Source organism: Sarcophilus harrisii, chromosome 3 (genome assembly GCF_902635505.1).
Source record: "Sarcophilus harrisii chromosome 3, mSarHar1.11, whole genome shotgun sequence".
Taxonomy (NCBI): domain Eukaryota; kingdom Metazoa; phylum Chordata; class Mammalia; order Dasyuromorphia; family Dasyuridae; genus Sarcophilus; species Sarcophilus harrisii.
This window is the reverse complement of record NC_045428.1, coordinates 534,470,890-534,486,208: the sequence shown is the minus strand read 5'-3', so window position 1 is coordinate 534,486,208 and position 15,319 is coordinate 534,470,890. Positions and strand designations below refer to the sequence as shown.

The following is a 15,319-nucleotide window of genomic DNA, read 5'->3' as shown; positions in this document are numbered from 1 at the left end:
TCTCAGAGCAGTTCTTCTCTGATTCAGGTCACTTGCAGAAATCCTGTTCTCTGCAAAGAAATTTCTACAAATTGATCTTAACATAAAGACAGTTAAAAGCTTAAAAAATGTTTTTGGTTATAAATTTCAGAGCACATTGATTCTTATATTATTTTCTATAAGCTTCATCTAGGCAATTAAAAAAATCTATAACGTGTTTTCTTCTAGCTGTTCATTCTTTCTTGGTTAAACTATTTGTTTCACAGTCATAATTTTCTGTTTCTCTGATTCAAATCTTTATTTTTTCACTATTCAGATGCTTTATTAAAACCAAAATTAGTACAATAAAACTATTTTAAAATAATGTACAATTTCATATACTAATTTTTATTTACATTTTAATATTTAAACAGTTTTCTATAAAAAATTACTGTGATAGTGATTTTTTTTATTAGACTAGAATCTATTTAAAAACTTTCAGAATATCTCAATGCTTATTTTTAGGGTTAGCCACAAGCTCATTTTAGTTGAAAGTAGACTGAATATTAGTTATTTTGCAATACCAAAGTAATTCCATGAGTGTAAAGAACCTCCCTAGCACTGTCTTTGGAGTCTCTCAGACCTTGTATTGGAGGTTCTACTCAATTCATTACAATAGAGATAGGCATTTTATATTTGTAATGATCCAACATCTGAATAATCTTTTCATGTGATACCCCATGTTTATTCCTCTTTTCTAATTCCTTAGGACGAAATTTCTGCTATGTTTAGGTTCTTGAATTTCATTCGATATCCTTTTTCCACATAGGTTTCATTTTCTTTAATAGTTATCTACTATAATTGGAGATCTTCGCTGACCAATAGCTTTCTTTGCTCTGCTCTAGTTCCAGTCAAAGGCATCACTCAAGTTGTCTAACATTACATGTGTATCCAATTTGATGCCAAAATAATCATCAGTATTGCAGACAATGTCATTGTGATTCTGACCAAGCAGAAAACCAGTGTTCTTTCCCTTAGTCAGGTAGTTCTCTTTAAAAGAATAAATAGCCTCCTTAGCTTCTCTTTTGGAATTGCTCGTTTATAAGCCTGTCTGTTTTCTCCATCTGGAACAGAGATGGTCTTCCCAAGATTCTTCTTTGTTTCACATAAATTATTACTTTCTAATCCAACTTATTCATTGTGGCCAGTTCTAGAGGCCTGTATGCTACTGTTTCTCCCACTAAAATCAAAATATCTAGTTAGTCTGACCAAATATTAGAACATTCCAATTTGTGTTGCCACTGTTAACATTATATCATTGTACATGTCTCATAATTTAACATCTTGAGAGGAAAACATTTGGTGGTGGAGATAGAATATTAAATCTTTGAACATTTTAATGATAATTGAACACAGAAAGAAAAAGTCCATGAGAAACTAAAAAGTATTCTATTAGTTGCTATTCAGACCTAAAGAAAGGAACTAGGTTGTTAATAAAATATAGGTTCCACTTGTCCATTAACTGAGTAGTCAGTGTTCCAACCAACTGGCTCATTACTAAAACATCAGGAGGTGAAGGTATAGTACTAAACCAAGTATCTTTCTTTTCTTCATCAGACTTTAAATTGTTATTGCAATGGTCTTTATAATATAAAATAAATTGTTCCTGAGGAAATTTAAAATCCTGACAATTATTTTCCAAATTATCTTTTCACTCTCAAGCTCCTGGATTGTTTTGTAAAACTGAAATAACTCATTGTCTATATTCAGTTTATTAGAAAAAGGGTTCTTTTTGTTTTCCAAAATACCAGTGACTTTTTCTGTGTGATGTTTTCTTTCATCTCATTTATTTTCCTCAGGACTTTTAAAATGGATTCTATGAATGCTTGTTACCTTGTGATTTCTTTCCATTCTGATTTATTTACTATTTCCAGAAACATAAGTATAGTTATGTCTAGATATCCTGCTAACGTCCATGGATACTACTTAAAAATTTCATGCTATAGATTTTCTGAATGAAATGATTCAATAATATTTGGCCTTTTATAAGGGATTATGTCTCCTAAAGATTTCAATAAAATTGTAGTTTTAGTCTTGCTCTCCTGAATTTTTCCAGCTTCCCTGTCATCAAAGTTGAATAAAAATATTCAGTTATTCTCTATTTTCTGTTAGGATCTATGAAAATTGTCACTACCATTATGGAATATAGTATAAGCTTCTGTTGATTTCAGATTTTTATCCCATTTCACTACCTAGTTTATTTTTAACTGAAGCTCAAAGACTTATCTTAATTTTTACAATAAGGCATCTGTGTATGAAAAAGAAAGAAAGAAGAAAACAAGCCTGAGAGGTCTTGGCTCTTGGGGCTAGTAGACCTGGGACTCTGTCCACAGCTGGTAGTATCATGACTCTCAAACAAGATGGCAAAATTCTAATTTTAAAAGTCCAGTTCAAAAATAAAATGATAGACCTCTGAAAAAAAAGAGTCCAGTTTAAGTAAATTTTATAACCTTCTTTAAACCATTTATTCTCTTTTTCTTCTTTTTTCTCTAGGTCTCATTTCATTTAACTTTTCATTTTAGATCTCTTATTTCACTTTTTCCAGGCATTCTTTTGGCCACTTTCCTGCTGAGCCTTTGTTTGAGCTTCTTTTCTGTTATTTTTCTCTTTTTGCTTTTTTTTTTTTTTTTCTAGTTAGTTGTCCTCAGTCTATTATATTTCTTCAATGTGGTAGACATTTTCTACTGTCTCAGTTTCTGAATTGGGGCTTTCTACAATTCTCCTTCCAACGTGTGTGTGTGTGTGTGTGTGTGTGTGTGTGTGAGTGTGTGTGTACAAATCCTGCTTTATACTAATTTCAGCACCTAAGGACCCATACTCTGCAGAACTTTGTATATTTTTCCTCAGTCTCCTAGTCAACAAACTTAGGTTTTGACATTCATCCTGTCCCTTTCCCCTTTCCTTGATCAGTCTTGAACCTACCTAGAATAGCTACTATGCTAATAGGTGCCAACTAGATATTATTGATTGCAACACCTTACATTACCATACATTATTCACTTCTGCAGTTCTTTCTCCTTCTGTAGCTCCTTCTGGGGTCTGGGCATGTCTACATGGGTACTTGGGTCCCTGGATATTGTTTTGACTCCTACGGAATTTTGGGTATAGATTACTCAGGCCCTTATTTTGATTGCTGGGTAGAATATTGGCTATGTAGTTACTAATTTGGCCATGTTTCCAGCAATGGATTTATGATTATGTCTGATCATTATATTGCCTGTATGCTAGTCTGGCCCTGCCTGCTCTTGTGGGTCTGGACTACTCACAGATTTTATCTTCTGGATACCTGGACTTGTCTTTGAGCAAGAAAGAGCAGTAAAGAGAATATTCAAAATTGAATCCAATTTAGGTTTTAGTCTTTGGCCATTGTGATTAGTCAGTATCTCCTCTTCCCAAACCAGAAGGAGTTGGAAAATTTGAATTAAGCCCTGAATTTTGCATATCATTCTACTTTGAAGCAGAAGCCTTCAGAGTGGTGGGTGTGGGGAGTTGATTATCATTTAAAATGTGTGTATTTGTGCTTATATTTATTATCATTGATTATCACTGATATCACTGATATCATTGATTTCATTGTTAAAAAAAAAAAAAAAAAGGGGAGGAGAGAGGGCTAAATGGAGTAAAATGCTCAACTCCTTACTCTTACTCCTCATAGCCAATAAATTGTCATGTTTGGTTGCTTCTGTATTGATATTATCTTTCATATAAGCTTCCTTCATGCCTCTGACATTTCCATCACTGTTTTGTAGATTCCTAGCAGTTCAAGCCTGAACTGTTGCAACATTTTACCCTGCCACATGTCTCTTCCCAGTCCAATCCATCATTTACTCAATTATCATATTGATCTCCTTAAAATGCAAGTCTGATTATATCACCTTCTTATGGAATCATAAACCACAATGACTTCTTATCACTTACTTGTCCAAGATCAAATATTTTTGTTCTTTTAAATGCCTTCATAGACCCTTCCTTTTAAATATTCTTAGGCCTTACAATTTTTCATGTATTCTGTGATGTCACTGCTATTGATGTTTCATAAACATAATATTCCATCTCCCAACTCGAAAAATTTTTTTAGCTACTTCCCATCTGTAAAGTGCTACTCTTCCTCAATCCTACTTCAAACTTGCCTGTTTTTCTTTCAAATTTTGGCTCAAGTCCTGCTTTCTGCAGTAACTTTTTCAGCCTTCCTTATCTTTTAGCACCTTTCTTCCAAGACTATCCCCAATTCATTCTTTTAAAAAATCTTGTTTGCATATATTTTGGATGTTGTATGTTCCAATAAACTATAGGCTCTTTGAGATAAGGACATTTTGGACCATTTTTGGTATCCTTGGTACTACTTAGTACAGAGCAATAGCATGAAGAGAGGGAATTGATTTTCACAGAGGAAAAAAAAATAACTGTTTTATGGGCATGGAAGCATCAGACTCCATTGCCTGTGCTAGATCATTAATTGATTGACCAATTAATTGATTCCCTTCCCTGCTTCTCCACTTCCCTCCTTCTCTTTCCTGTTATTTTCTCTGTCCCCTGCCCCCTTTTCTCTCCTTTTTATATAAGAGGATTCCAAAACCCCAAAAGGTTGCTATTTGATTAAGATCTACAATGTCAGAATTAGAGCTAACCTTCCTTACATAATCTGGTGTTGTGTATGCCCAATATTCTAAGTGTGCCATACTTCAGTAATTCCCTGAACATTATTTTCCCCCATTCTCAGTGCTCAAGTCTCAATGCTCAAGAATGCTCAAGTCATTCTTTTCCTCAGAATTCCATTACCATTTCAGCTTATCAAAATATTATGAACTTTTTAGGCATAATTTAAGTGTTGCCACTCCTTTGAAGCTTTTCTTTGTGATCAGAACAAGATTTTTGCCAAGCTTAATAGTACATAACTGTAACACACATTAGTAAATTATAACCTTTGAGGTTTTGCTATGCACATTTGACTTTTGCTTTAATCTTGATTGCTTCTTTTTATTTTGCAAAAATAATGTTCACCCAGCCTATTTTATGATCCTCCCACAGAACAGAACAGCTTCCTATCTGTAGAGAAAACAAACTTGTTAAAAATGAAATCAATGCAGTTACTGGTACCATACTTTAAAAAATATAACTTGCTATTTATTTTTAAACTTTATTTTTCTTAGGGCACATATATGTTTATTTTAGCAATGTGACTAATATGAAAATATTTTTGCATGACTTAAAAATTTATTGAAGCAAAGGGAAATTGCCACAAAAATAGAAAAAGGCTTACAGAGGAAACTGTACAAAATTGTTTCAAACAGAATTATTTAAACAAACTATTGATGCAAAAACCCTGAAAAGTAACTAAGACATTTATGCTGTTTGTCACTATTTCTTTCTGAAACTTAACCATTAAAAAACAGTCACTTTCATAAGAAGGACAAAAGAATCAAGTAAGCATTAGTCAAAACCCAATGTACAAGTGAAAATAGACTCATTCATCAATTACATTGAATGAATTTGACAGAAGATAATGAGTCACAATATTTCACATAATAGTGAAAAACAATGGAAAAGAAATCTATGACACATGCAATATAACTATATCTTTCCAACTCCATTCATAGAAGAAATTTCTAGAAAGGAGATCTTTTTCTGTTCTCCCCAGTTAGACTGGTTAAACATACATGAAGTAAATTCATGCTAATGTCACATAGTCTTGGCAACATAATGAGGTAATTTTACAGAGGTGTCAGAAACACAAATGTACAAAAGATATGGAGAGGAACAACTAGGTGGTGCAGTGCATAAAGTACCAGCCCTGAAGTCAGGAGGTCCTGAGTTCAAATCTAGTATAAAACACTTAACACTTCCTAGCTGTGTGACCCTGGGCAAGTCACTTAATCCCAATTGCCTTACAAAAAAATGAAAAAAAAAAAGAAATGGGGAAAATATAGACTATATTACTACTATATGAGGTAGACAAGAGATATGCCAGTTAATCCATAATTAATTATTCCTATGCCTACTTTTTCATCTTCACAGAACCTTTATGAAATAACCTGTAATCCTATCCTTAATGAAAATACAAGAAAGAGAAACAGTATGTGGCAAAATGTTTGTGGCAGTCCTGTTTGTAGTGGCTAGAAGCTGGAAAATGAATGGATGCCCATCAATTGGAGAATGGCTGAATAAATTGTGGTATATGAATGTTATGGAATATTATTGTTCTGTAAGAAACGACCAGCAAGATGAATACAGAGAGGATTGGCGAGACTTACATGAACTGATGCTGAGTGAAATGAGCAGAAGCAGATCATTATATACCTCAACAACGATACTGTATGAGGATGTATTCTGATAGAAGTGGATTTCTTTGACAAAGAGAAGATCTAGCTCAGTTTCAATTGATCAAGGATGTACAGAAGCAGCTACACCCAAAGAAAGAACACTAGGAAATGAATGTAAACTGCTTGCATTTTTTTCTTCCTCCTGGGTTATTTATACCTTCTAAATCCAATTCTCCCTGAGCAACAAGAGAACTATTCGGTTCTGCACACATATATTGTATCCAACTTCTACTGTAACCTATTTAGCATGTTTAGGACTGTTTGCCATCTGGGGAGGGAGTAAAGGAGAGGAGGGAAAAATCGGAACAGAAGTGAGTGCAAGGGATAATGTCTAAAAATTACCCTGGCATGGGCTCTGTCAATAAAAAGTTATTAAAAAAAAGAAAGAGAAACAGACTTTCACAAATAATTTTCTATAGTAGACAACGAGAGGTAGAATTTTAATTCTGGTCTTTTGAAAGTGATTTAGAGCTGATCTTTCAAAATCAGTGCTCATTTTCTTAGTCCTTCTGCTTGCTTTAAAAGTCTGCTTCTAAGGTATTAATTAATTAATTAATAATTAATACTTTATTCAAGTCACTTTTCTTCCCTGGGTCTCAGTTTTCTTATTTGTGCAAATGAGAGAGCAATGGTTTCTGAAGTCCTTACCTCTTCAGATCTATGATTCTATATGCAAATCTATGATCTGAATTTTCAAGGGTCTGTTTTGACAAGGAATGATGCATTATGGGAGAAATAAGGCCAAAAGAAAGAGTTTTTCTCTTTGAGGAATTTATATTCTAATGGAGAGGGTACATCTTGAAGCTAGAAAAGTAAACAAATAACACAAAAAGAAGTTTAAACAAAGTAATTTTAAGAGGGAAGGCCTTATGGAAGAAATAACACCAGAATGATACTTTAAAGGGGATTAGGAGGGAGTGTAATGGGCTGAAGCTTGAGTTGATGCACTGAGGTCCCAAGCACATGAAGCTAAATAGTAATTGGACCATATTCTATTAATATATATGCTTGGAGAAAGAATGGTCCCACCACTCTCTGTGCAAGTCCTGATGTGTTGTATAGGAATTGACGATTTTGGTGGGTGGAGGCAGAGGGTGAAGAGAGGAGCGGAAAGAGAAGGCTGTCTGGCTTCTGGTCTGGCTGGCTTCTTGACTCAGCTGCACACATTGCAATTGTGATCCCCCTTCACCTCTGATCCTCCTTCATCTCTACTGAGAATAAAGATTGAAGATTTTCCCTTAACCTGAATTCCTGACTCCAGCTGATTTTAAAATATGCAGTCATCACAGGGGAGGAACAAGTACATTTTAAAGTATCTATTCAAAAAATCAAGGAGGCAGAATAAGGAATCTCATTTATGGAAATAACCATCAGACCTACTTGACTAAAATGGAGATTTCATTTTTTTTCCTTTTTTTTAATTTAATAGCCTTTTATTTACAGGATATATGCATGGTAACTTTACAGCATTAACAATTGCCAAACCTCTTGTTCCAATTTTTCACCTCTTACCCCCAACCCCTCCCCTAGATGGCAGGATGACCAGTAGATGTTAAAATATAAATTAGATACACAATAAGTATACATGACCAAAACGTTATTTTGCTGTACAAAAAGAATCAGACTCTGAAATATTGTACAATTAGCTTGTGAAGGAAATCAAAAATGCAGGTGTGCATAAATATAGGGATTAGGAATTCAATGTAATGGTTTTAGTCATCTCCAGAGTTCTTTTCTGGGCATAGCTGGTTCAGTTCATTACTGCTCCATTAGAAATGATTTGGTTGATCTCGTTGCTGAGGATGGCCTGGTCCATCAGAACTGGTCATCATATAGTATTGTTGTTGAAGTATATAATGATCTCCTGGTCCTGCTCATTTCACTCAGCATCAGTTCGTGTAAGTCTCTCCAGGCCTTTCTGAAATCATCCTGTTGGTCATTTCTTTTCTTTTTTTTTTTTTAATAGACTTTTATTTATTTACAGGATATATACATGGGTAACTTTACAGCATTAACAATTGCCAAACCTCTTGTTCCAATTTTTCACCTCTTACCCCCCACCCTCCCTAGATGGCAGGATGACCAGTAGATGTTAAACACATTAAAATATAAATTAGATACACAATAAGTATACATGACCAAAACGTTATTTTGCTGTACAAAAGAATCAGACTCTGAAATATTATACAATTAGCTTGTGAAGGAAATCAAAATGCAGGTGTGCATAAATATAGGGATTGGGAATTCAATGTAATGGTTTTTAGTCATCTCCCAGAGTTCTTTTTCTGGGCATAGCTGGTTCAGTTCATTACTGCTCCATTGTAAATGATTTGGTTGATCTTGTTGCTGAGGATGGCCTGGTCCCTCAGAACTGGTCATCATATAGTATTGTTGTTGAAGTATAATGATCTCCTGGTACTGCTCATTTCACTCAGCATCAGTTCGTGTAAGTCTCTCAGGCCTTTCTGAAATCATCCTGTTGGTCATTTCTTACAGAACAGTAATATTCCATAATATTCATATACCACAATTTATTCAGCCATTCTCCAACTGATGGACATCCATTCAGTTTCAGTTTTTAGCCACTACAAAAGGGCTGCCACAAACATTCGTGCACATACAGGTCCCTTTCCTTCTTTATAATCTCTTTGGGATATAAGCCCAGTAGTAACACTGCTGGATCAAAGGGTATGCACAGTTTGATAACTTTTTGAGCATAGTTCCAAACTACTCTCCAAAATGGTTGGATTCGTTCACAACTCCACCAACAATGCATCAATGTCCCAGTTTTCCCGCATCCCTCCAACAATCATCATTATTTTCCTGTCATCTTAGCCAATCTGACAGGTGTGTAGTGGTATCTTAGAGTTGTCTTAATTTGCATTTCTGTAATTAATAATGATTTGGAGCATCTTTTCATATGACTAGAAATAGTTTCCATTTCTTTATCTGAGAATTGTCTGTTCATATCCTTTGACCATTTTTCAATTGGAGAATGGCTTGATTTTTATAAATTACAGTTAATTCTCTATATATTTTGGAAATGAGGCCTTTATCAGAACCTTTGACTGTAAAAATATTTTCCCAGTTTATTGCTTCCTTCTAATCTTGTCTGCATTAGTTTTGTTTGTACAAAACTTTTCAGTTTGTATAATCGAAATTTTCTATTTTGTGATCAGTAATGATCTCTAGTTCTGCTTTGGTCATAAAGACCTTCCCCTTCCACAGGTCTGAGAGGTAAACTATCCTGTGTTCCTCTAATTTATTAATAATTTCATTCTTTATGCCTAGGTCATGAACCCATTTTGACCTTATCTTGGTGTACGGTGTTAAGTATGGATCAATGCCTATTTTCTGCCATATTAGTTTCCAATTTTCCCAGCAATTTTTATCAAACAGTAAGTTCTTATCCCAAAAGCTGGGATCTTTGGGTTTGTCAAAGACTAGGTTGCTATATTTGTTGACTGTTTTATCCCTTGAACCTAATCTATTCCACTGATCAACTAATCTGTTCCTTACCCAATACCAAATAGTTTTGGTAACTGCTGCTCTATAATATAATTTTAGATCTGGTACAGCTAAGCCACCTTCATTTGGTTTTTTTCATTAATTCCTTGAAATTCTTGACCTTTGTTTTTCCATATGAACTTTGTTGTTATTTTTCTAGGTCATTAAAATAGTTTTTGGGAGTCTGATTGGTATAGCGCTAAATAAATAGATTAGTTTAGGTAATATTGTCATCTTTTATTATATTTGCTCGCCCTATCCAAGAGCATTTAATATTTTTCCAATTGGTTAGATCAGACTTAATTTGTGTGAAAAGTGGTCTGTAATTTTGCTCATAAAGTTTCTGATTTTCCCTTGGCAGATAGATTCCTAAATATTTTATATTATCAGTAGTTACTTTAAATGGAATTTCTCTTTGTAACTCTGACTGTTGGATTTTGTTAGTGATATATAAGAATGCTGATGACTTATGTGGGTTTATTTTATAACCAGCTACTTTGCTAAAGTTGTGGATTATTTCTAATAACTTTTAGTAGAATCTCTGGGGTTCTCTAAGTATACCATCATGTCATCGTCAAAGAGTGATAATTTGGTTTCCTCATTGCCTATTCTTATTCCTTTAATCTCTTTCTCAGCTCTTATTGCTAAAGCTAGCGTTTCTAATACAATACTAAATAGTAACGGTGATAGTGGGCAACCTTGTTTCACTCTAGATCTTATTGGGAATGGTTGCAGTTTGTCTCCATTACATATGATGCTTACTGATGGTTTTAAATAGATACTGCTGATTATTTTAAGGAAAAGTAAAATGGAGATTTCATAAAGAGAAAAAAGTAGCGGGGGCTTAAATGAGAAGGGCTTTCAGTGTCAGGATGATGTGTCAGCTCTAAATCTCTGTTTTAAGATAATGAGTAGATTTATGAGTCAAAACCCTGGACTAAATGAATTCTGCAAGGTACCATGAGAGATGATATTGGTTCTTGGAGGCCAATATTTTTAGTTGAGACAACCCCTAAGTATCCATGTTATCATCAGTTACAAGAGAGAACAGGAACCTTTTGATCTGGAATATAAAGGCAAACAACAACCATGATGATAATTTGGTATGAGCCCTGACCTACCCATGCATGAAGTTATAGCTCTATATTCATTTAACCATCAAGTTTCCTTGGAGTAATTAAACATGATAGTCACTGTGCTCATTACTCTTAGCAAGAAAACTCTGGCAAAAGTAATATATCTCAGGATCCACATAACTAAGGAAAGAATAGACTTAGAACATTATCTATCTTTTTATCTAGCTACCTTTTATTATTTTTTTACACTATTTGAAAGGCAAAGAATTATGCTGGGTTCTTGAAAGTGATGAGTTTCATTACCTGATCCCTAATTTCCTTGGTCTTTACTCCATAAACAATAGGGTTAAGAAGAGGTGGAACTAGGAGATAGAGGTTAGAGAGAAGGATGTGGACATAGGGAGGAATATGGAACCCAAACCTATGAGTAAAAAGGAGAAGAACGCAAGAATGTAGAACTCCAAAAGACAAAAATGTGGGCAATGCAAGTATTGAAGGCCTTGAGTCGAGCCTCCTTCTGGGGCAGATGGAAGACTGCAATAAAGATCCGGATATAGGACAAAGAATTAAAATGACATCAAATCCCAGGATGGAAAAAGCCACAAAAGACCATAAGCCTTGTTAACTTGAATGTCTCCAGCAGCTAGCTTCACAATGGCCATATGTTCCAGTATGAATGAGAGATGACAGTGGTTTGGTAATATTTTAGCTGACATTTGATGAGCAAAAGGCATGGGGCCATTAGGATACCTGCTCTTAGAGTGACCCCAATTCCTATCTGAGTGAGGAGTTGAGAAGTGAATATGGTGGCATGTCTCAGGGGTCACAGATGGCTACATAGCGGTCCATAGCCATGGCCAAGAGGATGCCAGACTCTATGCACTGGAATGTGTGAATTAACCACATCTGTAGTAGACATACATCAAATTGGATCTCCTGCATATGAAACCAAAAGACACCCAACATCTTGGGAAGGATGCAAGTGCTAAGAGCTATGTCAGTGATTCCCAACATAGCCAGAAAGAGGTACATGGGCTTGTGGAGAGAATGCTCAGATTTAATGATCACCAGAAGGACATAATTCCCAATAAGGGCAATTACATATATACCACAGAATGGAATCCCAATCCAGCACTGCACAGACTCAAGCCAGGAATCCAATCAGTATCAGTATGGATGGCATAAAGACTGTGCCATTGGTCATTACCATGGTTAATGTCAAGCTTGAACTGAAGAACCACAACTTCTAAGAGGGATTGCTTTATAATTTTCTCTTTCTTTGTCTGATCTGTTGACTTAAAAATAAGAGGTTCTCATTTTACATATGAATTGCAGGTCTTATTAGATGTACATAAATTTCTCTGTACTCATAAGAAGTGACATTTTGATCTAGTTGGTCCTGTCTAACTTTTCTTTAGTGCCTATCATTCCCTGTATAACTGAAGTTTTAGTTCCAAAATTCTCCAATATTATTCTGCTGCCATTATTATGGAAATTAGTGGGCTGCCTTAGTTCTATGACTTCTAGAATATCCCTTATATCTTTGGTCTACTATTATATTCTCCAGTTTTCATCTTTATCCATCATTTCATCTGCCATATTATCAATGCTACCATGTCCTTTATTCTATTGTCCTAGACCTTCATCCTCAAATTCCTTTATTTTATAGTTCATCTTCATTTCCCTCATCAAATTAGTCTAATTACCTCTATCCCTTTACCCTTTTCTATTGCTTTTATCTGTTTCTATAGTAATGCTTAAATAGCATAATTATGCTCAGGCCTCTCATTTATATGGATTTCTCTGTACTCATAAGAAGTGACATACTTTTGATCTAATTGGTTTAGCAACTACTAGAGTACAAAGCATTGTAAACAAAAGATCTGTTTTTCTCATTCAGGACATGAATAAGTCAAAGACCCTATAGTAAGTACCCCTAAATCCAGGTCCTACCCTCCATATTAATTTCTCTTGAAATTTCTTGGGTTTATAGTTTTTCCTAGTTTTCTTTATAACCATGCTGATCCCTGAGATTATAATAATCAAAATAAGCCGGTTTTTTTTATTCTTAACAACTCTCTTTCTATATATTTCAAGTTAACTCTACCCCAATCAGGAACATGACTATATTAGAAGTTCTTTTGGTTCCCCTCTCACAATTGTCTCCTCTCCATACTTAACTTACCCAGATCAATTATTGCCTACCAAGCCCTTCTAGATTGCTAGAATCTATGGCATATAGATTCTATAGACATAGACATATGTCTATGTTTTCTATGACATATTCTGCTTCCCAGCTCACTTTCTCTTATTCCTCATTTATCCTTTTCACATTTGGACAACTGACTGCATATCTTTCTCCTTATGCATTGTTTACTGGATCTTCCAGTCCATTTGGAAAGTAAGTTCTCTAAACACAGACTTTCACATAATTCACAATTATTGAAAAGACTAAAGCAAGAACCAATCTAGGGATCAAATCCAATCTTCTTTCTTGTTTCTGCTTTGTTTTACTTGACTCTGGCAATACATGGAAATAGGAGAAGAGAGGTGAGAGACAGAGAGAGAGGAGAGAGAGAGAGACAGAAAGAGAGAGAGAGAGAGAGAGAAGGATGGGGAGGGAGGGAGAGGGAGAAGGGGTATGTGTGCGTGCAGTCCCTTTAAGTAATTTGCTGTTAATTCTTCCTTAGGAAATAAGCACAATTGGCAAGTGAGTTTCTCTTCCCACTGCTGACTTTCCTTCCAGGAATAAATGCTATTTTAAATTGACAAGACATGTTAAAAGATGTAATATGGTATAGTGTAGAGGGTGAAACTCCAAAAGGTATGCTTGAATCAGACAACCCAGCACTTAAGACTAATAAACTATTAGATGTGAGATAATGGCTCTATACATATTTAGATGAGATGGTGATGTGATGGCTCTCCTCACCATTGGTGCTTGCTAAATGTTTGTGTTGAGATCATAGGCAAGGATTGGAGGGCTGGGGAGAGAAGTCAGAGTCACTTGGTGGCAGGATGAGGAGGAGAGAGGCTAGAGACTCCAGACTCAGAATCCAGGATATATCTTTGGCAAGCTGCATGGCAGCTTGCTTGCTTCTTTCACTTCTCCCCTAAAGATCAAGAACTTTGATTTATCCTGATTCTGGTTGATCCTGAGGCCCTCCAGGAGCTAGTGTGGGCATTATAGTATAGTGGATATGCAATTGAACTTAGCATAAGAAAAACAGAGTTCACTTCCTTCCCTGATGTTTACTAACATTATAAGTATGGAAAAATCTATTAACCTCTCAGTGTTCCAGGAAACATTCCATGACTGCATACATTATGGATATGCTATTGATCTATATTGGGAGAAGGAATTTCCACATTAGATATTCCTTAAACTGAAAAATTACAGATAAGGGATGAAGAAATGAGGGAGGTATGAAGGGAGTATTTTAGTACAATTCCTAATGAAAGCAGAATTACTTGTTTTATATACCTGAGAAATTATCATTCAGCCACTGAACAAATACTTGGAAAATTAGCCATGTCAGCTGTTTGATAGTCTTAGGTCTTGAGAGTAGTTCTTGGAGGCTGATCACAGTCTAAAGGAAGACTCCTAGGAAGTCTTCTTACTTCAAAAACTCTGTTCTTTCATCCTGTCAGAATATGAGATGTCTTAAGGAGGCCTTAAGCATCCAGAGAGTGAAATGGTTGAGAATGGGATAAATGAGGAGTGAAAATTCAGATTTAAGATGATTTGCTATACTTTTCCCTGAAAAAAAAACATTCTGGAGAAGCATCCCTGAAAATATCAGTAATAAAAAATAGAATAGAATATAGAATCCCTTGCTTTCTCCTTTCATGGGAGATTCTCTTAGAACAATCCCTTATAAGTCTTAGACCTCTAGAAACCAGTTGAACTTAGTGGCAGTTGATTTTTCTGCTATTAATTTTAGAATATTTAAAGGAACCCAATATCTTGTATCAAACCCACCATTGCTTGGTGAGAGAAGTTGAGTGAATGCAAATTGAGCTGGAAGAAATTGTTATATGGTGGGTATATTCTGTTGGCTTAATTCTCTATCCCTTAAGTTTTCATTATGATTCACAGAGGCACTTATGAAGATCAGTTTCAGTTCACAATTTTGGTTAGGTTTCTCCACACAGTGCATTGGAATCAAGTGAGGTCCAGACTAGTACTGCCCACTTGAATATTTTATCTCACTTGTAGAGAAGGCATCTGACACATAAGTCTGAATCAATACATGACTACTATATAAGAAAATTAAGAACAATTGGCTTCCACTTGATCTAGCTATTTCTTGCAACCCAACACTGTGGCAACAACCATTTAAAAAGGGAGGCAACAGAAAGGGTTTAATTTATGCATATAAGTATACCTTTAGAGCA

General features: G+C 35.1%; 1 pseudogene; it reads right to left on the bottom strand.

Annotated features, from left to right (window-relative positions):
• Window positions 1-11,188: 11,188 nt before the first annotated feature.
• On the bottom strand, window positions 11,189-12,131 carry LOC116422121 (annotated as a pseudogene).
• Window positions 12,132-15,319: the final 3,188 nt, after the last annotated feature.